Here is a 25,330-nt window from a genome sequence, read left to right on the forward strand (position 1 = left end):
TAAACCCCCATACCTGCCATCACCACTGTGCACTGCTAACACTAACACCCAGAACATGAAAGATGGTGTTACGCTCACCTGACTCCCACGGAGGCGCTGGCCTGGTTCGCGCTGCTGTGACCTCTTCTAAGGTGATGCGCAGGGTTCGGAAGACGGACTGGACCGGGCCCCCAAATCTGACTTGTCTGGCTCGCAGAAGTATCCTTCTGTAGGCGAAAATAGGGGATTAACTGTCTGCGGGGTAATGCAATCGGCCTCCCACTTTCCCCTCTCACCCTCCTTGAAACCCTTCTGTGATTTCTCGTAGCGTCTCACCTTAGGGTCTGGAAGGACGAGCTCTCCATTCTGCTTCTGATGCAGGGGCGCGTTGGTATCCAGTTACTTCACTGGATTTTTGGATTGGTGAGAACCAAACTTGCTTGGCTTCCAGGTAAGTTTTTTGATAAGAGGTTCCCCTTGTGTCCATGCATTAATGTACTAATGCTAGTGTCTTTTCCCCATAGGGGCCGGGGTACGGAATGCCAGGGAACAGGCACCGACCCAAGATGAGAGGTGAAATCCTTGTAGAAATCAGGTAAGTCTTTAATGAGCTTTTTTTTGTTAATGTCTTTTCATTCGCTCATTAACGCTGATGTCTCTTTTTCCCCTTAGGGGCCGGGGTCCGGAAATGCCAGGATGCGGCGCGGATTCGAAATGAAGAGGGAATGAATCAACAGGTAAGTCTTAACATGGAGATTTAGCTTTCCTTATTCCCTTCTCTCTCTCACCTTTGTTCTGGTGTTTTTCTCCCTAGGCGCTGGGGCGTGACTGCGAATCCGGATGATCGCTGCTGAACATGGAGGCGCCCTGTAAAGGTGAGTGGAATGCGGCGCTGCAGCGATCGACGCGATGAGCTTTTAAATGAAAGTCTTCCTTTTCAGGATTGTCGGCGAGATGTCTCCGGGATGCGGATTTAGCAGGTAAGGACTTTTCCTTCTTCTGTTCTCTTCGTCTCTTCCTTTGCAGGTGATCCAGGATGCTGGCAGGCGTGGCAGAAGTCAGGATGCAGGAGCAGACACGGTGAGCGTCCAGCTGCTAGATGCAGAACAACGCAAAGCACGTGTGGCTGTTCGGGTGGGGTTTAAATAGCCTTGGAAGAAGTTCCAGGTATGTATCCTTCCTCCAATCAGGTTTGTATCCTTCCCCGACCACGCCCGGATGGTAAATTAGTCCCACATGTAAAGTAGTTCCTTTCAAGCCTCAAGGAGGCCGGGATCCTGCAGCAAGGTCTGCATCAGGTAAGTGCAACCAAGCATTCCCATAATGAGCCTGGCGCCTATGGCGCCAGGACTGATATCTTTTATGAGCCTGGCGCCATAGGCGCCAGGACACTGTCCAAAGGGCCCCTATATGGGGTTGCTGTGTCCTTCCTTGGGGACTGGATGTCCGCTTTCGGGGACGCCGCGCTTAAACCGGCTCCCCCGGGAGCGGGCATCATGACAGCACTCCCCCCCAAGGCCCCTCGCAAGGTTGTTCCCTCCGGGGGTTTTGGTTTGTCTGTCGGTGGAATTTCCTGACTAATCGAGGTGCATGCACATGGTCGGTGGGTTCCCACGACCTCTCCTGAGGTCCGTACCACTTCCAATCAATTAGGTAGACCAGTTTTGACCTAAACATTTTTTAGTGTAAAATGTTCTTCACTTCGAATTCGGGCTCCCCATCTATTAGAATAGGTTCTGGAGGTTTGAGTAGTCGGGTTCCGGGTACCACTGGTTTCAGAAGTGACACATGAAAATCAGGGTGAATTCGCATACTAGCTGGTAAACCAAGTTTAACAGCCACTGGGTTAATTATTGCCGTAATAGAATAAGGTCCCAGATATTTTGGGTTAAAAGTTCGAGGCCCTTTGAGTGGTAAATGTCTGGTAGCTAACCACACTTGATCCCCAATCTGATACGGAGGTGCTTCACTCCGATGTAGATCAGCATTCTCCTTGTATTTTCTCTTGGCTTGTTGTAAATGCGTAGTTGCCTCTTTGAAGGCTTGGGTAACTGTAGAATGCAGATGTTCTACTGCCGGCATTCCGAGGTTCTGAGGTGAGTCAAGGTTTGAGGTTCGAGGGTGATGCCCAAACAAAGTATAAAACCGACTGTGGCCAGTTCCAGAATGTACCGAATTATTATATGCGTATTCGGCTATCCAAAGAATGTCTTTCCAGTTGCTTTCGGATTGCTGTAACATACACCGTAAGTACTGTTCAAGGGTTTGATTTGTCCTCTCGGTCTGACCATCGGTCTGAGGGTGGTGACTGGTCGATAATCTTACGTCGATCTGCGCCATTTGACAACATTTGCGCCAGAAGTGGGAAATGAATTGGCTTCCCCGGTCAGAGATTAGTATAGATGGGAATCCATGTAGCCGAACAATATTTTCGAGGAATTCTTTGGCTAGGACAGAAGCTGAAGGTAAACCTTTCAAAGGAATAAAGAGTGGCCTTTTTGGAAAACAAATCTACAATTTCCAGAATAGTATTGTACCCCGAACAGGGAGGCAGGTCTGTAATAAAATCCATTGATAGGGTGTGCTAGGGTGCTGGTGGTATGTCTAGAGGTTGAAGGAGACCGGCTGGTCTTTTCTTTTGACTTTTATTTTGGGCGCAAACACCACAGGACATCACAAAAGATTTAACATCTTTTCGCCAAGAGGGCCACCAAAATTGTCTTTTCACCTTTTCCTCTGTCTTGGCAATACCGGGGTGTCCCTCTATTAATGTATCATGATAACCGGAAATAACTAGTTTGTGTCATTCCTTATGTGGCAGGAATAAGCGTCCTTGGAAATAAGGTAACCATTATCTATGGTAAAGTCTGATCCCTTTTGTATCCATTCCTGTAAGGTTGAACGGTCCAGGAGTTGTTTCAATCTGGCTTGAATATCTTCAAGCGTCTGTAACGAAGTCATGCCTAGAATCCTCTGTTCGGGAATTATTGGTACTGGTTCTGAGTTTGTATCAGATTCTCCCATTCCAATTCGGGATAAGGCGTCTGCTTTCCCATTCTTGCAGCCAGGTCGATAGGTAATCACGAAATCAAATTCAGCGAAAAACAAAGCCCATCTGAGCTGCCGTGATGACTGAGCCTTGGCGGTTTTCAAATACTGTAAATTCCGGTGATCAGTGATCACTGTGATGGTATGTCGAGCGCCTAGCAGATAATGCCGCCAGGCTTTAAAAGCGGACTTAATGGCTAACAGTTCTTTTTCCGTGATTGCACAATTAACCTCGGGTGCCGAGAATTTTCTTGACCAAAATGCTACGGGATGCAGTTGGTTGGTTTTGGGATCTCTTTGGGACAGGACAGCTCCCATGGCTAGGCTGGATGTGTCAGTCTCGACGACATAAGGGAGATCTGGACGTGGGTGTTTCAATATAGGTGCGGAGGTAAACTTAGCTTTTCAATCCTGAAAGGCCTGCTCGGCTTCTTCAGACCATTCAAAACGTTTATTTTTCCTCAAGAGTGCAGTAATGGGTTGTACCACGCGTGAAAATTCCGGGATAAACCTGCGATAGAAATTGGCAAAGCCGAGCATGCTTTGAACCCCTTTTACAGAGCTAGGTGATGGCCATTTGAGGATGGCATCCACTTTTCTTGAGTCCATTCGGACTCCTTTGGGTGTCAGGATGAAACCTAGAAACTCGACTTCTGTGGTATGGAAAACACATTTCTCCAATTTAGCAAATAGTTTGTGTTGGCGCAGTTTTTTAAGTACTGCCCTGACGTGTTTTCTGTGATCAGATTCCGAAGAGGAGTACACCAGAATGTCATTGATATATACGACAACACAAACATCGATGAGTTCCCGAAGGACATCATTCATGAAGTATTGGAAGGCAGCTGGCGCGTTACACAATCCGAAAGGCATCACCTGGTACTCGAATAATCCGTATTTAGTATGGAAGGCAGTTTTCCATTCGTCGCCTTCTTTAACAAGTACCAGATGATAAGCCCCCCCGGAGATCTAACTTGGTGTATATGCAAGCGTCCTTCACCTGGTCAAGGAGTTCAGGGATCAGAGGCAGAGGATAATAGTTTTTAACCGTTATCTGGTTCAATGCGCGGTAATCGATACGAGTTCTAAGGTCGCCTTCTTTTTTGGGCACGAAGAACAAAGCCGAGGATGCCGGGGACTTTGACGGGTGAATAAAACCATTAGCTAGGTATTGATCCAAATATTGTCTCAAATGCAGATTCTCAGGTTCGGTAAGGGCATAAATCCTGCTACAAGGGGGTTGTGCTTCGGGCACCAGATCGATTTGGCAATCGTACGATCTGTGAGGAGGTAACATGTTGGCCTGTTCCTTTTGGAAGACGTCCTGAAAATCTTGGTATTCCGGAGGTAGTTGCATGGAGGCAGAGGTTACAGATGCTAGATTAATCTTCAGGTTTTCTGGGTAGCAGGTTTGTGTACAATCCGGGAAGGTTATTCTCTTAGCTCGCCAATCAATTCGAGGATTATGTGTCTCTAACCAAGGGATTCCAAGAATAACCTGAAACTGTGGAGCATTGATTACATCAAACACAACACCCTCTCGATGGCCGTCGGGACCAATAAGAGTCACCTCAGTAGTGGAATGTGTTACCGGTCCAGAGGCAATTTCAGTTCCATCGACTGTGTTGATGACATCTTTGCTGGTTTTAGGACGGAGAGGGAGGTTAATCCTAGAGACCAATTCACGATCCACATAGTTTCCAATAGCCCCACTATCAATGTATGCCTTTATTGCATGCAACCGCTTAGGCTGTTCTGGATCTACGAGAACCATTGGCACAATGAAATGCGAGGTCTGAGAGTTAGTTTTCAAGCTCGGCAAGCGGACCCCTACACTTGTCGGGCGGAGTCGTTTCCCGAAACAGAGTCTTCATGGTTTTTATCAGCGGCTCCTACCGCCTTTCGGGCGGTTTTGCCGGGCAATCTCGTAGAAAGTGTCCAGGATTCCCACAATAAAGACATCATTTTAACTGCCGCCTCCTTTTGAGTTAAGGGTCCTTTAACCCCTCCAATTTGCATAGGCTCAGAGACATCAACTCCCTTGGGGTTAGCGTGGGTCTTGACCAACACCCGGGTCTCAAACCTGGACCGATCTGCTTTTCTGTTTTGAAGTCTGTGATCCAATTGGACCACTAAGTCTATATACTCTGTGCATTCTTGGGGCGGATTTACAACTTGGGCCAAGACATCTTTAAGTTCTCCGCGAAGGCCTCGATAAAACAACGTGACTCTTTTATCCTCTGGCCATCCCGTTTCCACAATTAGTCTATTAAAGGTTGCAATATAGGATAGGAGGTCCTGATTGCCCTGTCGCAGGGATAGAAGTTCGTCATCCAGCGCCTGCCCCTGAGAGTGTCGAGCAAATAACCTTTCCATGCTTGCTTGAAACCTTTGAAAATCACGGAGAATCGAGTCATCTTGAGTAACCAGTGGAACTGACAAATTGGCAGCGCAGCCGCTGAGATATGACAATACAAAGGATACCTTGGTCTGATCATTAGGGAAGGCCCCAGGTCTGCATAGGAAGTGCAAACGACACTGATTCATGAATACGGCGAATCGTTTGGGGTCCCCAGCAAAGCGTTCGGGTGGGGCCAGCGGCATGTTTCCAGGTAGATTAATCTGCACAGGGTTACTGGAAACCACAGGAGCGGGGTTCCCTCCGGAACCGGGTAGATGAGTTTGCCCAGCTTGACCTTGCAAAAGCTGTCTGGCCAGGTCATCAGTTCTTTCCTTTGATATTATTAATTCCCTCCTGAGGGCATTAGTCTCTTGACGAGCGGCATGTACTTCGGCCCGTAATTCTCCCAGTAATTGGGCCAACTGATCAGTCTCAGAATTTTCCATAGCTCCTGGGTGGGAATTTGTAGGAAGGCTTCGCGTTCTGTTACGCTCACTTGACTCCCACGGAGGCGCTGGCCTGGTTCGCGCTGCTGTGACCTCTTCTAAGGTGATGCGCAGGGTTCGGAAGACGGACTGGACCGGGCTCCCAAATCTGGCTTGTCTGGCTCACAGAAGTATCCTTCTGTAGGCGAAAATAGGGGATTAACTGTCTGCGGGGTAATGCAATCGGCCTCCCACTTTCCCCTCTCACCCTCCTTGAAACCCTTCTGTGATTTCTCGTAGCGTCTCACCTTAGGGTCTGGAAGGACGAGCTCTCCATCCTGCTTCTGATGCAGGGGCGCGTTGGTATCCAGTTACTTCACTGGATTTTCGGATTGGTGAGAACCAAACTTGCTTGGCTTCCAGGTAAGTTTTTTGATAAGAAGTTCCCCTTGTGTCCATGCATTAATGTACTAATGCTAGTGTCTTTTCCCCATTGGGGCCGGGGTACGGAATGCCAGGGAACAGGCACCGACCCGAGATGAGAGGTGAAATCCTTGTAGAAATCAGGTAAGTCTTTAATGAGCGTTTTTTTGGTAATGTCTTTTTATTCGCTCATTAACGCAGATGTCTCTTTTTCCCCTTAGGGGCCGGGGTCCGGAAATGCCAGGATGCGGCACGGACCCGAAATGAAGAGGGAATGAATCAACAGGTAAGTCTTAACATGGAGATTTAGCTTTCCTTATTCCCTTCTCTCTCTCACCTTTGTTCTGGTGTTTTTCTCCCTAGGCGCTGGGGCGTGACTGCGAATCCGGATGATCGCTGCTGAACATGGAGGCGCCCTGTAAAGGTGAGTGGAATGCGGCGCTGCAGCGATCGACGCGATGAGCTTTTAAATTAAAGTCTTCCTTTTCAGGATTGTCGGCGAGATGTCTCCGGGATGCAGATTTAGCAGGTAAGGACTTTTCCTTCTTCTGTTCTCTTCTTCTCTTCCTTTGCAGGTGATCCAGGATGCTGGCAGGCGTGGCAGAAGTCAGGATGCAGGAGCAGACACGGTGAGTCTTGGAAGAAGTTCCAAGTATGTATTCTTCCTCCAATCAGGTATGTATCCTTCCCCGACCACGCCCGGATGGTAAATTAGTCCCACAGGTAAAGTAGTTCCTTTCAGGACTCAAGGAGGCCGGGATCCTGCAGCATGGTCTGCATCAGGTAAGTGCACCCAAGCATTCCCATAATGAGCCTGGCACCTATGGCGCCAGGACTGATGTCTTTTATGAGCCTGGCGCCATAGGCGCCAGGACACTGTCCAAAGGACCCCTATATGGGGTTGCTGGGCCCTTCCTTGGGGACTGGATGTCCGCTTTCGGGGACGCCAGGCTTGAACCGGCTCCCCGGGAGCGGGCATCATGACAGCTGGCATCACAAATATTATTGATGACATCACTGATGACATCACATGTTTAGCCCCCTTGTTTTCGTTCCCTGCCACATATATATATGTACATTCAGTAAAAAAAATGTTGTTAAACGGATGTTATACTTCACAGTGAAACCAAAAAAACACTGCACATTCCCCCATTATTGTAACCTCAGCAACCATAACTCAAAGCATCTACGTGCAGTGCTAGGTCTAACACCCAGGACATCAAATATGACATCACAAATATCATTGATGACATCACTGATTTTTTTGTTTGTTAATGAAGTACACAGGTTTTTGGTAGGATAACTTAACCATAACATCCCCTCAACAAAGTTTTTTTTGTAGTGAATTTTTCAGGTTTTTGGAAGGGGAACTTAATCATAAGATTGTGTCAATTAAGTTATTGTGCTGAATATACACTGTCATCATGTGATTGTGGGAGATATGTAGTATAATGTATATACTTGATATACATTTAACATAGAACATACAGAACCCCCTCCCTATTGATATTAGAAAGGGACGGAGTGAGTGCCTGTTTGCGGACAGGGGGCGGAGGGGATGATCATTAACCAAAGATGCAGGGGGTATCTGAAAATATACTATTGTCTTACACAATAAATCTGCAACTTAGAAAAAGGACATAAAGACATTATAAGTAGTAATAAGTAAATATGGAAAACTAAAGGTGTAAAATGAAAACAACACATTAAATAACCATGTAGAATGAAATGGATGGTACCATAAATAAAAAAGGATACCTCCATCGTAAGCACTTCACAGAAACTCTGCGACCTGGACCGACAGTGGACAGACACAGTAGGATGAAGGGAATTGTTTTTTGTCTGTCTGTGTAATTTTGTTAGTATGTGGTGTAGACATAATAATTTCTTTCTGTTGTTTTGAAACAGAAATGGCTAATACTTTGGAGTGGCAGGAGGAGAATTTTACGCATGATGAAATGTCTGAAGACAGTGACAATAATGGTAAACACTGCTCTGCATAGGCAAAATACTGATCAGTATTTTATAGGCATTTAATATATGTATATTTTTTTGTACAGACCAGGAAAGAAAAGAAGAAAGGCCAACAAACGAGACAGAAGAACACAGCCCATATAGCAACCCGGGGCATAGTGGAGCACACATTCGGAGTGCTCAAGTCACGCTTTTGCTCCCTTGACCGCTCTGGTGGGCAGCTGTTATATGCTCCTCCAGTAGTGTGCAGGATCATAGTGGCAGCATGTGTCCTGCACAACGTTACAACACGCCAGGGCCTGCCGGTGGACATGGTGGTGCCCCCACATCCACAACCACATGCACGCCCACTGCGCATGGGAGGGGAAAGGGCACGTGGTGAGGCAGCCCGTACGCAGCTGGTGGCTAATTACTTCACATAAAATCACACCCCTGTGGAGTGCACACAGCCCTGGCACATACCAGCTGACAATCAATGATGATGAGATAAGGGACACTCAACTGTCACAACCATTCAATCCTTAGATTGGTCACCTGGAAGTGTTACATTGTGTGCATCCCTACCTACCCAAACACCACCAATGCTGTGTCATCAAAAGACATACATCTATGCTGCTAAATTCATTACCCCCTTGCTAAATACAACATGAGAACAGCTTCATGTCACCCAACCCCTCCCCAGCTTCACCACCAAACACACCATGACATGTCATGCAATGTGAAAGCAAACAAAGCAATGCACAAGACCCGACACAAGCGTCACAAAGTACACTGTCCCTAATGGAAACTGCCCACACACAATATGCTCCCAGAAATGTATAACTAACAGCACACATTACCAAATACTTACCACCAACACAATGCTGCAACACACCATGGAAAAATGCAAAAACATGACAGTACTAAGTTCAAGTAGTGGTAGTCTTACAACCTGAATATGCCAGCACATCGACCCCTTCTAACTGTAGTGTGTTGCTGCCACGCAAATGCCTCAGTGTACTGCATACAACATGAACTGCATCTGCAAAGTAGACAGCCTTGTGAAGACATGAGGAAGGAACCTGCAGATTTGAAGACATGGATGCACAAGCACATATCAATACACCATGCAGTGTACAATACAACAACAATATCCACTAGGGATGACTACACAGCATTGACTACAGACTGCCCACACAGCTCATGGGAGCCCAACGTCACTGTGTAATTCACTGTCACTTGGTCACGCCCTTTGCAAGCCCATGGAAACGGGAAGCAGGAGGGGTGTGTGTCTCACAAACCCAAGCATCTAACCCAAACTCAGGACAAGCCTGCATGTGCCAACCGGAATACAGTGGATGCCCACGGGAGGCACACAAGGCAACACACTGTAAAAAAAAATAAAAAAAAATAAAAATGGCCATGTGGGGGCGAGGGGGATGGGGGAGGCCACCCAGGAAGTTTGAGGACAGGGTGCACACCAACACCCACCTGCGTGGATGTTGCGAAAAAAAAAAAAAACTCCTTGGGCTCATGGCCTGCACGGCTATGCCATTGTGGGAGAACTGCTGTCGCTCTGCTCATCCTCTGCTGCTGCATCAGGAGGCGGTGGCACTATGGGAGGCAGCCCACGCAAATCCCTGGTATGGTCCTCCATGGCAGCAAGCATGTGGGTCTGGAAGGTCTGATTCTGGAGGATTAAAGTGCGGAGATCCCCATGCAGCACATCACGGATTGCCTGCATTTCTGCACACATGGCCTCGCGTGATGCCCGGATCTCCTCACGTGTTGCATGCAGCTCAGCTGAGAGCAAACATGTGAGCTGCTCCAGCTGCTGTTCTGCCCTAACATTTCGGGAAGCCTCAAGTTCAAGCAGACTCTGCCTGAGGTTATGGAGTTCCACCCTCAGGGCTTCCCTGTGGCCCTGTGACTCTATTGATATGGATTCGCACAGAGTCTCCAGTGCCGCCCGTCGGTCCCTGTTGGACGCTAATATGTCTTCCCTGTGTGATTGGCAAATGGAGTCTGTTGCCTGCTGTTGTTGCTCCATCTGCCTTTCAGGGGAGATAATGGAAGTGGCCACCCTCTCTATTGTCTGAGCCATCATTTCTACTGATGCTGCCTGTTGGGTGGCCATACCGTACATGGAGTTTTCCCATACAGTATTGCCTGGTGGTGCACGGACACCGCATTGACAGGCACCACACACCTGTTTGGGGCAAGGCGATCTGCACCTTGCTGTGCTGGCACTGCCTGAGGCTGCAGGACTGCATTTCTAATCTGATCTGCTGGCCCAGGAACAGGATCAGATGCTGTGGAGTGTGACCCTGCATCCGTAACCGCCAAAGGGAGACCTACCAACACTGACATCCCCATTGAGGGTTCTACCCCATGTCCAGGTGGGTTGGACAGAACAGAATCCCTGCCAGAAACACTTACCTGCGACTGCACATAAGTCTCATCATCCGATTCAGCACCTGAATAGAGGTCTGGGGAGGTGCACCCAGAGACACCCCTGGGCAGTATGGTCTGCAGTAACATTGGGTTTTCTCCCACCACCACACCACGTCCACCACTGGTGCCCGGTCGTGCCTGAGATTCCTCCTGGGTCTGCACCATCTCCTCAACCTCAACAGCACCAAGGCGTCATCACCTGCAAAAACATGAAAGACAACAAATGGAAACAGGCATGAGCACCATAGCACACACATAGGCCGTGACAAGCCAGAGATCCAGTACATGATTTACACATGTCCCACATGACTATAACCCTGCCATGCATGCACTATCAAATAGTTGGAAGTGGAGTCAAAAAGGAAGACACTGGGGAGAGCAAGATGGAAAAGCAACACATTTGCAGCATGTTGGGTAGCACTGGCATCACACATCAGGCTGTGAGTGGCATGTCCAATACACATACATGACACATGCCATCACACAGATGTCATGTAGCATAGCCACGATAAATTACAAAACTACAGCAATATGTCAGTGAATGAGTACTGTCACACATCCATGTCACATCGACATGATGCGAAGATTGATGCTGAATAGTGTTACAAAATAGGCATGTTCCACACACTGAAACACATCCAGTGTCCAAACACACAGTCATTGTGGGCTGATCAATGGTTGGTCACTTTAACATTACAGGAAACATCTGTCATCTTCCACATGCAAACAGGCCCTAACAAAAAATGTCTGCAGCCCAATAATCCATCAGCCTGAATGGTGTAATCATTAACATCACCAGGTAAAAATAGTGGCCCAGTGTGGGCTGTAAACAATAACCGAAGCATATCACATATGTTGCAATAGGGCAGAATAATGCATAGCAAAAATGAGAGAGTGGAAACAATCAGCCTGAATGAACACTTACAAAATCTGAACAATGTAGTTGCAAGATGACAGTTGAAGGTAAAGTGCACTAATATGGGCCTAATTAGCAACTGTGGGCAGAAGGGATGCAGTCATACCCAAATCCAAGGCACTTCAATGTATGGGAGGAAGCAAATGGGTGACCCATAACACTCACCGCCAGTCACCAGAGTAGCGGCATGATTTGAGGCCAGCTTGTTCTTTGCAATGCGTTTCAGGTCATTCCACCGCTTGTAGCAATCATCAGCTGTGCGCCTCACAAATCCAAGGGCACTTATGCGGTCCGCGACGGTCTTCCAGTGTGCCCTACATTGACCAGGTGTGGTCTTGCACCCTGCAGTCACCAACTATGTGCCGACACATAGCTCACAAGTGCATCAAGTTCGGGATCATTAAAGCTAGGCTTCCTTGATGTGCCGGACTGTGTAGCCGTGTCTGGGGTCTCAGCCTGTAGTGCCAGAGCACCATTCTTCCTCTTCTTCAAAGGTGGAGCAGAGCCTGAGTGGCTTGCGCTGCTCTGGTCAGTAGGGGCAGAAAGCAGGTGGACTGGGTACTGGGAGTGTGCGAAGGCACAATGACCATAGGTCTTGGTGCAGGCATTGGCTGAAGAGTGATGTTGGCAGGGGCAATGTCAGTTTGATGGACCAGGACGGACACTGTCCCGGCTGAGAGACTCAGAGCTGGGGTGGATAGAGCTGCAGCTGCCCCTGCAGCCTCCCCATCCTGCCTATTTGGGGCAGCAGATGGCATCGCTGCCCCAGATCCACGTGGCCTGGTGACACCAACTTGCACCGAACCGACACACGTGGCTTAGACTTGCTGACCTGGAAGTCAGCCTGGGAGTCATCCTGTGCTGGCTCAGGTGCCACAATGGGCTGGTCCAACAAGGGCTGTGCTGGGATGGTGTCAGCCACGTTTCCCTCAACCATGGGGGGGGCATGGGTGTCCCTGATTGGTCCTCCACACACGGGGGTCTAGGGGCACCCTGCAAATCCTGGCCATGTCCCCTACCGTGCCCACCATACCCACCTTTTGGAGGTCGGCCACTTTTGCCTCCCTTACCGCTAGGTCGCCTCCCAACCATGGCACTGATGTTGTTGTGCATATGGGAGTTGCAGTAAACAATTGTCATGGGCAATTGGGGGTGAAAGGGGTAGGGTACTAGATGGAATTCATACCCTAGTGCTCTAGCAAGGCTGTCTGTGACCCCTGGGGGAAGATGACGGGTCACGCAACACACAGGCACCCCAAAAACAAAAAGTAACGTGCATGCAACCCCTCATAGACCATGTGCGTGGAAAAATGAACCCGCACTACGCTGTGGCACCCAGAAACACAAAAACAAGCGTACGCATGTTACTCGCAGCCTACAATGACCTCTGAAGGGGTACGCGACACACGGGGCAAGCACAGTTGGTAAATGCGTGCGTGACTCACCATCTGCCTGGAAAAAGAACGTGAAAAAAATGCGCGTGTGCGCGTAGGTAACACCCCCGCCAAAAGAAGAACTGTACGCTGCCTGAGGAGACAGGACAAAAGAAGAAGTGAACGCTGTTTGAGGAAACAGGCCCAAAAAAAATAAAGAACGCTGTCAGAGGTAACAGGGAGTACGAACTTGAAATGCTGTGAAGTAATTGCGTGTGAACCGACAAGAAGTACAGAATTCACCCACTCGCTCTCCACGAAAAGCACATACAAGGGAATGGGGTCGGTCCTATACATACCTTTTAAAGCAGCCCACACGTACAGCGTCACTTACGCGTGTACGCGCTAAGGCCCTTTCCTCCAATTACATGAGCTGACACTCGGACATGCAGTTCTTGGACGTGTACGATGAACATGCACCCGTGTTGATGGAAAGGCCCGTGCGCGTCATGTCACTTATGCGCATGGGCCCTTTCCTCAGATTACATGCATCCACGCACGGATGTACAGTTTTAACACGCGCACTGAACCACTATGCCCACGTCATGAGGGAAACGCCCGAGCAAGTCCGTCGCAGAAGTGCTTACGCGCTAAGGGCCTTTGGTCCAATGAAACCGCGTAGGTGAGCTGACGCGCTTACGCGGGAAGGGCTTTTCCTCGAATTACACGCTGACGTGCAAGGTTTTCACTTGCCAAATCACTCCATATCAAGCTGGCCACGCAACAACACACAGAAGACCACGCTCCTGCCCAGAAGGCCAAATTACTGCCCCCCAGAGCCCCAAGCATGCTCCCACCTGCCATCTGCTGCTGCCTGACTGCCTGCTGCCCATGTGCCCTGCTATTTGCTGCCTGCACGTCAGCCAGGGGTGCAGTTGCTGTGCCCACCCCTGCTGGAACCGAAGACTCCCAACTGGGATACCATCGCTCCACAGCCCAGCCCCAGGACTCAGTTGCCCACCCACTCCTGCCTCTGGGGTTGCCATGTCGGGCACAACACCATCTGGCACCACTAGCAAGCCCCAGCCAGAGAGGCAGAGGGCCACCAGCTTCAGTGCCAGGGAAGTTGGTGTCCTGATGGAGCAAGTCCTGGGGCAGTATTGTGCCCTCTTTGGAAGTTTGCGCGCCGACAAGGAAGGACGGACCAGGATCTGGATGGACATTGTGACTGCCATCAACGCGGAGGGGGTGGCAGTCCACGACTTACAACATGTCAAGAAGCGCTGGGAGGACTTCAGGTCCAGGACCCTCAACAAGGCCCGGCGCCTCTTGAAGGCAGCGGATGCCAAGGGGCGCCGGGGCCACCTGTCCGACCACCAGATGAGGGTCCTGAAACACATGTGCCCAGCGCTCCACAGCCAGGTCCTTGAGAGGCAGACCCGCCTGGAGTCGAGCGGTAGTGTACATGCATACTGATTGAACGCTGTGCATGTGGTGGCGTGCCAGTAGTGTGCAGGTTGCACATGTGTTTTCGTTGGGCCATGTAGGGATGTGTATGAACAGGGGCGTGAGGCTGCCACATGTGAGTCCTCTTAGGTGTGAGACACGTCAATGGTGTATGTGTTGGTAAGCATGCTGTGCAGGTGTGGTTGCACACATGTTTGAATTTCTGTGTATGTGTGTTGGCATGGTTGTGGTGTCACACATGGATGGTGGTTCCTGCTGCATGTATATGCACTGTGTACATGTGCATGTGTGTGTATTTGACAAGTGTGCAACTGTGATGCAACATGGATGCACGTGACACTGATATGTAGAAGGCCCAATGCCAGATGTGACATGTATGGCGATCGCATGTGTGCATGTGCGTAAGTGTGTTGGCATGTGTGCATGTCTAGTGCACTCCCTGTGTTTCATGTGATGTGAGGCTCACCTTCGGCTATTCATGCTGTTGTATGTGTATGGATGTTGCTGCCTGGTGCAATATTGCTGTGGAAATGCTCATGTGTGTGACTTGAAAATACATGTGTGTCGTGGAGTGTGATGCTATGTCTGAAGTTTGACACTGCCACTCATGTGCAACTGTCATGTGTGTATCAGTCCATTGTACAGTGCCCTGATGTCTGTGTTTTATCTCTCCCTGTCTGCAGCGTCAACTGATGAAGAGGGCGGGGAAGGTGCTGTGAAGCACAGCAGCAGGGATCACACCACCAGCCGGAGACGCAAGGCCCGGCTCCCCTCCAAGATTGTCATCTCGTCGGGAAGTGAGTCTGGTGCCGCGTCCCAGGCCGCAGCTGCTCAGGGTAGGTCCAAGAGGCAGAGGTCAGAGGTGGACTCCTCGGCAGCAGAAGGGGCGGCTGAGACCCCACAGGGTCCAACGGAGGAAGATGGCATGGAGTCATCCAGGTTGGTGGGGGGTTTGGTGGAGGAGGAGGCCGCGGAAGGGACACACACGGGGTCTGGAGGTGGGGATTCCACTGGTGCTAGTGGTGCAGTGCAGGGGCAGCAGCACAGGCAGCCGTGGAGGTGCCTGTGTGTAATCCTGTCCCTGATCCTGTACTGCATCATCTGGCACCAGCACGGATGCCTACGTCCAGACCCGTTTTCTGGGAGGGGATGAGCGCACAAAAACTGGCCTTCCTCTCCCTGCTGACGTGGCTGTCCGGGACTGTGTTGAGCCTGTCCTGAGTGGGATAGCGTTGCGTCAACGGGGCATGCAAGGTGACCTGCAGTCTTTTCGTGGAGAGACTGCACGTTGTCTTGCATGCCTCTTTGACCACGTTGACCTACTGGGACGGGTCACCGGTGCTGGATTCCTCCGTGTGCTGGACCTTCTTGCGACCCCCTCCTCACCTGAACCCCCTACGCGCCAGTCGTCCTCCATGCCATCTTCCCACCCATGTGTCACCTGGGTACCCTGTGGAGCTGCCCCTGACCCAGCGGCCAGGCTGGTGGAGGACAAATCCCTGCCACAGTCGGGAGTTGGACGTCCAGCAGGGGTGGCCACCACGATAACTGCACCCCAGCCAGAGGAGGACATGCAGGCAGCAAGAGCCAGGGTGCAGGCACAGGCACAGCAGCAGCAACATGGTGGGAGCAATGATGGCTCGGGGCCTTCAACATCAGAGGGGAAGGCATCGGCCATAGGGCAGGAGGACCCCGGATTTCAAGCGTCTTCCGTGTGGCAGCGGTTGGGCCATGCCATAGATGAGGAGCGGCAGTGGGCAGAAGGGGCATGACTCACAATGGTCAGGGCGGAGAACTCCATGCGGAGGGCCCTGAGGCGAGCCGAGTGCCTCGAGGCAATTCGCAGGGAGTTGGAGGTGAACATGTTGTCATCCCTGTGAACCCTCGGGGCCATGGAAGAGGACCGCCTCCAGGACATTGAGCGGGATTTCGATGATGCCCTGGCCCGGGACATCAAAAAGTGAGCCGTCGGACTAGCCCGCTGCCATTGTAAATAGTTAGATAGTGTTAGGTTTCCTTTCTGTTTTTGTTTATTTTGGGCTTTTGTATATAGTTCATTATTAGGTAGGGTTTTTGTAGGTTTCATTTCATTTGTTGGGCTCATGGACCCTGGATTGGTGATTTTTATATAGTTGAACAGTGGATGTTTTTCTCGTTTTTATTTTAATTTCACCATGGCGCAATGGATTTCATATATTTTTTTTCCCTTGGATTTGCTTTGTTGGACTGAGACTTTGGACTCGATTCTGATTTCATATTTTTTTATTTTTTTCCGGACATGTAATTTATTTATTATTCCCATTATTGATTTTTTTAATTTTCATTACATTCATGTTGTGTTCAATACATTTTTGTTTCATACTTCGATGTGTGGTATTCTCTAATTGGTTTCATGCATGTCATGATATGGGTTTTCACATTCACTTGCACCCATTGTGTGTGTGTGACGGAAATGTATTCATGTACATACTTGCCATTCTGGTTGTATCATGTAATGGCCATTTCTCTGTGGGGGGATGCAATACTTGTTTGGGTCTTTGGGCTGGGGTGCCGTTGGGTGTGGTGTGGGTGGCCATGAGGCCCATGATTGAGGATCGTCATGACGTGGGTGCTGGGGGACATGAGTGGGGGCCTGCTGGCAGGAGCTCCTGACTGCTGGGGGTTGGGGTGCTGGGGGACATGTGTGGGGGCCTGCTGGCAGGTTCCACTGACAGCTGGGGGGTGGGGGTCCTGGGGGACATGAGTGGGGGCCTGTTGGCAGGTGCCCCTGACTGCTGGGGGGGTGGGGGTGATGGGGGACATGAGTGGGGGCCTGCTGGCAGGTGCCCCTGACTGCTGGGGGGTGGGGGTGCTGGGGAACATGAGTGGGGGCCTGCTGGCAGGTGCCCCTGACTGCTGGGGGACATGAGTGGGGGCCTGCTGGCAGGGGCCCCTGACTGCTGGGGGGTGGGGGTGCTGGGGGACATGAGTGGGACATGAGTGGGGGCCTGCTGGCAGGTGCCCCTGACTGCTGGGGGTAGGGGTGCTGGGGGACATGAGTGGGGGCCTGCTGGCAGGTACCCCTGACTGCTGGGGGGTGGGGGTGCTGGGGGACATGAGTGGGACATGTGTTGGGGTCTGCTGGCAGGTGCCTCTGACTGCTGGGGGGTGGGGGTGCTGGGGGACATGAGTGGGACATGAGTGGGGGCCTGCTGGCAGGTGCCCCTGACTGCTGGGGGGTGAGGATGCTGGGGGACATGACTGGGGGCCTTCTGGCAGGTGCCTCTGACTGCTGGGGGGTGGGGGTGCTGGGGGACATGAGTGGGTGCCCGCTGGCAGGTGCCCCTGACTGCTTGGGGGTGGGGGTGCTGGGGGACATGAGTGGGAGCCTGCTGGCAGGTGCCCCTGACTGATGGGGGGTGTGGGTGCTGGGGGACATGTGTGGGGGCCTGCTGGCAGTGCCCCTGACTGCTGGGGGGTGGGGGTACTGGGGGACATGAGTGGGGGCATGCTGGCATGTGCCCCTGACTACTGGGGGGTGGGGGTGCTGGGGGACATGAGTTGGTGATCACTAGTGCAAGGTGACATGTGGCTTGGCTGGGGGGCATGCCCATGGTGGATGGGCTGCCTGGGGAACATGACCAGGGGTGCAGGGTAGTCCCCTGTGGTGTGGGCTGCATGCAGGGGCCGTGGAGGGTGTAGAGGGAACACCTGGGAGGACCCACACTCGTGTAAGACCTCCTGCGCACCCCCGAAATTCACATACCCCGCTCTGACAGCAAAATCGTGTGTGAAACTTCCCGCGAAGCCCAGTTATTCACGTACCCCACTCACACAGGGCTTTTCACGTGTGAAACTTCCTGCGCACCCCAGGAATACACGTACCCCACTCGAACAGGGGATTTCACGTGTGAAACTTCCCGCGCACCCCCGAAATACACGTTCCCCTCTCCAATCGCATGTTGAACTTGCGTCTGTGTTCGTCTCTGTAACTCCTAAACCAAAGGTTGAGCCCTTTGTTCCACTTTTGGCGGGCTTCTGCACAGAAGCCCTCCAAAGTGGTGCCATTCTGTCTGGGTACCACAGGGGGTGTGGGAGGGGGTTTAGGCACCCTGGACTGAGTTGCCTTGCCAACTCAAGTCGCACTCTGGTGTGATTGGCCCAAGTGGTGAGCCACCCCGCTCACCACTTAGCGTGTTTTGATTGACAGCTATGCTGAATGAATGGGGGGTTTCTGCATAAAAGCAGGGCTTTTGGGACTGGATCTTCAGAAGTCACCACAGGACCTAACAATCCGACAAGGGTAAAGCTGAGCCGACCTGCAACGACGACACCTCCGGTGGAGCCCTGCTGAACCGACTCACCACTTCCCAACGACAGAGGAGATCCATCAGTCAGGGGTAGAGTCTTCTTCCCCTGACTGATGGGAACAACCAGTCCCCTTTGCTTTTTCTTCGCTTCCAGGGCGTAGTGGTCGAATTGCCCGTGCTGAGCACCCCAGCAACCGGATAGCCACTAACCCGTACAAAACCAAAAGGTGGTGCCTTGTGACAGAGCACTCCACAGCTGGTCTCTTCCCTGGTGGTGCAACGATCTTCAACTTTCCTTCGACGACGAGAGCATCTCTTCTCTTGGCAAAGCCCCGACTTGCATCTACCACCAGGAACAACTGCCCCCGCCGGAGCTGTCTCTCCACATACAAGGTACCGTGTCCGCCTGGCTTCCCTTGTGACAGTTAGCGTGAGGTGTCTTAATCCTCGCCTCTCCATTGGGTCGCCTCCAAGCCTTCTTAAACTTTCTGTTCTGAAGTGGTCCAATCTTTCTTTGACAATTTGCGCCAAAGACTCGAAGTGCATTTTCACTGTGATACTTTTTGGGACATATCGCCTTGCCTCTCTCAGAGTGGGCCTGGCCGCTGAACTCTGCGATCTACAGTAGACCCTGCCTTACTTGCCTTGCATTTGTTCATAAAAGTGTTGGTACCGAGTTGATTTCATACCCTGCCTTTTCTCTCCCGTCCTAACGAATACTAGTGTGCCATCTAGGTTAAAGCATTCACCTCTGTCTGCAAATAAGTGGTGCCGTTGAACCTAGACTTGTCGAACTATTGTTAGGGGGATTGATTTACTTATAGTAATTGTAATTGAAGTTGTTTGCCGTATTCATACCAGTGTGTTTTTCATAGATGTGTTTTTATAAATAAATAACTATATATCTTTACACCGAAGCTCTGTTCCGTGTTTGCTTGTTCTACTGTGTAAATTGCCCTATTTTGTATACTCCACATACTGCCTAACTCTTCCTGAGGGAAGTCTGACTGCTCAGCCACAGCTACCAAGTGAATCTGTGTGGTACAGACTGCTACCAAGTGGGTTTACTGGCAAACACCTGTAGTCCTAAATCTTTTGCAGTGGTCCCAGAGGGAACTGCACAGGTTTCCGCCTAACACCGCCCACCCCCGAAATAGACGTTCCCCTCTCCAATCGCGTGTGAAACTTCCCGCACACCCCAGGAATACACGTACCCCACTCGCACACTGCCTATCGTGTGTGAAACTTCCCGCGCACCCCAGGAATACACGTACCCCACTCGCACAGGGAATTTCACATGTGAAACTTCCCGCGCACCACATGAATACATGTACCCCACTCGCACAGGGGATTTCGCGTGTGAAACTTCCCACGCACCCCTGAAATACACGTTCCCCTCTCCAATCCCTTGTGAAACTTCCCGCGCACCCCAGGAATACACGTACCCCTCTCGCACAGGGCCTATCACGTGTGATACTTCCCGCGCACCCCAGGAATACACGTAGCCCACTCACACAGGGCATTTTGCGTGTGAAATTTCCCACGAACCCCTGTTAGACACGTACCCAGCTCCAATCGCGTTTGACACTCCCCGTGCAGCGGGGTACGTGTATTCGGAGGGGTGCGCTGGGAGTTTTACAGGCATTTTCATGGTTAGGGGCCTGTGCGCCATGTACGGGATTTGTGCTCTGTGCATGGTGCACGGGGAGGGGTTGGGGCGTAACTAGCACTGCTGCAGGGTCTCTGCGCCACTCTGCGCCACGGCTGGTTTTGGAAGCTAAAATCCATGAATATGCTGTGCGCGGAAATGGATTTTAGCCAACGCGGCTGGCGCAGTAATTCGCACGCGCACCCTGTGCGACAGCCGGGTGCACCACTTGTGCACTGAATTCTATGAATTACCCCCTAAATGGTTTAAATTAGCTCTCTACCTTTTAGCAGAAAACAAATATGAGCTAACGAACCACCAAATATGTTGCAGTTACTTTACTACAAAATTAGACAAAAACCACACGCCTTCACGTGCTATTACAAACAATTTGGAATTGTTCCCACTACCAAAAATCCTGCAACAACTCAATTTGTATGAGAGCATAATAATTCAAACAGTTCACCTATTTCAAGCAATTATATGCCTTCATCCAAAAACAGCAAAATTAGCTGCCTCTGAATTGGTGAAAGGCATTTGTGGCAAAGTAGTTTGTTTTCCATTAGATCTAACGGAAAATGTACACACTCTAGAGCATTCTTTAATAGTCTTGGTCAATGATGTACCAACAAAGGACAAGAACATTTGGCAACAACTGGTGGACTTACATAAAGTTAGACATGCATTGCAATATCTAAAAGACAATAACGATTACTACAAGGAAATAAATATTGATGAGAGCTTAAGGGAACCAACTGAAATAATTGAAGAGCCATCAGAAACTGGACAATTTGAACTTCTGGATCCTGCTACAGTATCCACTCTTTTGTACCATTACACAATTCATCCATTGCATTCCAATGAAAGCATAGATGATGCACTAGAAACTTACCAAATGCGACAAAGGGTCACCAATGAGTATATGGGAAAAAAGTATAGAAGCACGTGCTTTTCCACTGCTATTTCCTGCTGGAAACGGTGGTAGATACGATGATAGACCGACTCAAATTGGAGCATCAGAATAACGCTCTTTACAAATGTATTCGCAAGATCCCAGATTTAGACAAAATGTGGAATACATATTCCACCTACTCTATGAACGTGAATTAGCAACACTATATTACGGAGTTGCACACATTTTGAAAATCTGGAACCCACTTTCAAAATATGTCAGCTATGCAGTTAATACAAAAAGTACAGGAAAAAGATGAGGTTTTAGAAGCAAGTATAACAAATTTGTTTGCAAACATGCGTGGTACAAAGGAATACTGGTTCCAACAGCACGGAGATGTGCGTTGTATGATGAGAAACCTTGGACCACCGACTTGGTTTGTTATGCTAAGTTGTGCAGAATATGCATAGGAAGATTTACATGAGTTCCTACGCATAGCAAAGAGCAACAAAAACAACATAGATATATTAACACCTGGAGAACTTTGCTCTCTAGATCCATTTAATGTGTCAAGATATTTCCATCATCGATTCATTGCCATGCTACACTTTATTTGCAATAAAACTGTTCCTCCCCTTGGAGAAGTGCAACACTTCTTTTGGAGCACCACATATTCACATGCTGTTATGGATCAAAGGTGCACCCAAATTTGGTCGCGATAGCACTGTTTTGCAGTTTATCCAAAAATATGTCACTTGTGAAATCCCTTCACAACAGGGACATAGTGAACTGCATGGGCAGATTTTACAATTTCAAAGACACAAATGTGGCAAATATTGTCGCCGCAAATACAAAAAGAAAGGTAAATACTATACCAAATGCCACTTTGGTTTCCCTAGACCAGTTACAGAAACAGGTGAAGTAAACAACTTCATGTTTTCAGTTCGACATAGTGTTAAAAGTAAATCACCTAAGAACACGTATTACATAAAAAGAAGGGAAGAAATAAAATATATCAATGATTACAATGCAATCATTGCCCTCTTATGGAATGCAAACATAGATGTGCAGTACATTGCAGACAATGTAAATGCTGTTGCACAATATGTTACAGCCTACTTAACAAAAGCAGAAAAAACAGAGCTTCAAGACCTCTGGGATGACCTAGCATCAGACAAAACATTATCACAGAAATTGTACAGCCTAGGCATATAAATGCGCTCTCATAGAGAATGTAGAGCCTATGAAGCAGCAGATGGTTTAACTGGTACTGCTTTGTATGGTAAATCAGACAACATAGTATGGCTAAGTCTTGGTCCTGCAAAATCTAGAAAAAGAGTGCTGAAATCATATGAGGACATAGAAACAATTGGCAAAAATGATCCCAACAGCCAAGACATTCTAAAAAACAATTTACTGGACACATACTATCCGAACATGAGTAGTACTTTGGAAAGCATGTGTCTATAGCACATAGCTCAAAACTTTGCATACAAAAATAATGTAAAACCCAATGAAAGCAAACGTAGATATAGAGTGACCGATTGTGAAGGGAGTTTAGTGAAACTTACCTAACAAAGCTTAATTAATCATGTAAAATTGTCATTAAAAACTCCTCAACAGAAAGAACTATATTAAATGTCTCTGTTACAACTTTTCAAACAATGGAGAAACGAGGAAGACATACTAAAAAACTATGAATGCTATGAAGATGCTTTCAAAGCAAATGAAAGCGCTATCACCGATGTGAACTTTACGCAGTACAAAACAATGTTACACAATGAGCAGCAACAGGAAGAAGAACTTTAGGCCCAACTAGATAAGGATTCTTCTGACAGTAGTCAACCTTCTGTAACAGGAAGTCAAGAACCACTAGGACATCCACAAATAGCAAATGAGGCTGAAGTAGCTATGGCAGAAGTAGAAAACACCATGTATCAGTATCAAGAAGATACAGAAGACTTAAATGTACAACAAGCAAAACTTACCAAAGATCAGCGCACCATTTTTGAAGACGTAAAACAAAACAAATTGTACATGGTATACAACACGAAAATAAAGCATGTACCTGCCAAAAATACACACCTATACTGCTGTACGTGAGTGGTGAAACTGGATCAGGGAAAACATTCTTAATCAAAATCATCAGCAAGTTCCTTCAACAATTGACAAACAACAAACTGTCAGCTGTTGTAACGGCCCGCACAGGTTTAGCTGCCTACAACATAGGCGGTGTCACTTTACACCAATTTCTACTGCTTCCAGTAGAGCATCAAAATAAATTAGACCATTACAAACTTTATGTAGAAGCTGCAATGGAATTAAGCAGAGTATTAAAACAAATGAAAATGCTACTAATAGATGAAGTGAGCATGGTCTACAACCTAATGTTGGCTTTGATTCACCTCAGATTGCAAAAAGTACTTAAAAGTAACAACAAAGAAGTCTTTGCAGGGAAACACATTATAGTTTTCGAAGATCTTCTACAATTGACACCAGAGAAAGGTGAACCTATTTTTAAAACCTTAGGCCACAAACTCTGCCGGAGAACTGTTGGTAGCATAGGTAATGTCAACCTTTGGCAACATGTCCAATACAAAGAATTAACTGAGAACATACGGCAATCTGCAGATATCACTTATGCCAACATCTTAAAAGTATTAGAGTTGGTGTACTATTGCAAGAAGCACAAGTTGTATTGAAAAACTGGCACATTCATGCACTTTATGGCAATAAAGCATGTGCAACTGCTGTTATGGAACAAATAGGGGCACAAACATGTCAATTGTATGGCCTTAATGCCAACTCTTGCAAGCTGTTTCAAATTCAATGAAACAATGTTAAATAAAGAAATGCACCCAATAATGGAAATTAGCGCCACAGACAAACTAGACGTACATGACAGTACCCATGTGTGAGCAAGCCACAACAAGACTAAATAGTTTAGAAAATTCAATCTCCAACACAGCAGGGTTGGAAAAAATATTAAAATTATCCTTAAATTGTAGAGTAATGCGGCAATCGGACCGTGTGAGATGCGCATCGATACATCTCTCTCCTTCACTGCCTGAGACCAAGGTTCCCCTTAGAGAGCAGCCACATCTAATTTCTGACACCTTACGAGTGGGAACCTTTTCTTCTCATTCACAACGTTATAAACAGGGCTGCCTAAGAGCTAATTCAAACAAAGTTCAACAAAACCAATCAAAACAAAATAACTTCGCAATTTGACTTCAATTGAATAAATAACCCCTGATGATCCGTCTGAAAACAAACGGTGAAACACGTGTTGGGTAGCAGATCCACAACAATCACTTTTGTGCATTTAGGGTATAAAAACCTGTGTTACCTTTAACTGTGAAGTAACAGTGACCAAGTAAGAAACAGTGACCATAACTAAGTTAACTTGAATCTCTCTGTGATGTAACAGGATTCATGACAACAGTGTTCGCATAGCAGATCCACAACAATCACTTTTGTGCATTTAGGGTATAAAAACCTGTGTTACCTTTAACTGTGAAGTAACAGTGACCAAGTAAGAAACAGCGACCATAACTAAGTTAACTTGAATCTCTCTGTGATGTAACAGGATTCATGACAACAGTGTTCATTTTTTCAACAACAAATTGGGACAATATGCAATTTGATCTTTATTCTGCATAATCACCTGAATGCACGTAACTGTTACCATCAATTAAAGTTTATAAGTTGGGAACAATTACAAATTGTGACGTTACAGTCTCTTTATTTTTTCACATGTAAGACTTCAAAACAAAGTTAGGCTAAGACACCGATGGATTTTTTTTTTCAGTACAGTCAATCCAGAAACCATAATACATGATTAATTTCTCTTTTCATGTTGTCTGATTATTGGATACATTTTTTTGCAAAGCGCAAAACACTTTCAGGTCTAAATAGTTATTTTCAGGTTTAGTTTCCCTTTACAGTCTAAGGGTAATAGACCTCTTTTACGCGACTATGCATTTTCTCCACTGTTAAATTGAGAGGAGCGCCGGAATCAGCCCAAGACTGTTCATATGTAACAGTACCCATGTGTGAGCA

This window comes from Ambystoma mexicanum, chromosome 2q, assembly GCF_040938575.1.
Source record: "Ambystoma mexicanum isolate Mex_15411 chromosome 2q, UKY_AmexF1_1, whole genome shotgun sequence".
NCBI lineage: Eukaryota > Metazoa > Chordata > Amphibia > Caudata > Ambystomatidae > Ambystoma > Ambystoma mexicanum.